The following is a 242-nucleotide window of genomic DNA, read 5'->3' as shown; positions in this document are numbered from 1 at the left end:
GAGAGACGGGGGGAGGGGACATGGGGGGGAGAGATGGAGGGAGGGGAGATGGGGGGAGGGGAGATGGGGGGAGGGGAGATGGGGGGAGAGGGAGGGAGGGGAGAGGGAGGGAGGGAGGGGAGGAGGGAGGGAGGGGGGAGAGGGAGGGAGGGGGGGGAGAGGGGGGGAGGGGGGGAGAGGGGGGAGGGAGGGAGGGGAGGGGGAGGGTGAGGGGGAGAGGGAGGGGAGAGGGGCGGAGAGGG

This window comes from Carcharhinus amblyrhynchos, chromosome 12, assembly GCF_965287045.1.
Source record: "Carcharhinus amblyrhynchos chromosome 12, sCarAmb.v2.hapA, whole genome shotgun sequence".
Classification (NCBI taxonomy): domain Eukaryota; kingdom Metazoa; phylum Chordata; class Chondrichthyes; order Carcharhiniformes; family Carcharhinidae; genus Carcharhinus; species Carcharhinus amblyrhynchos.
The sequence above is the reverse complement of the archived record's forward strand: the minus strand, read 5'-3'. Positions refer to the sequence as shown.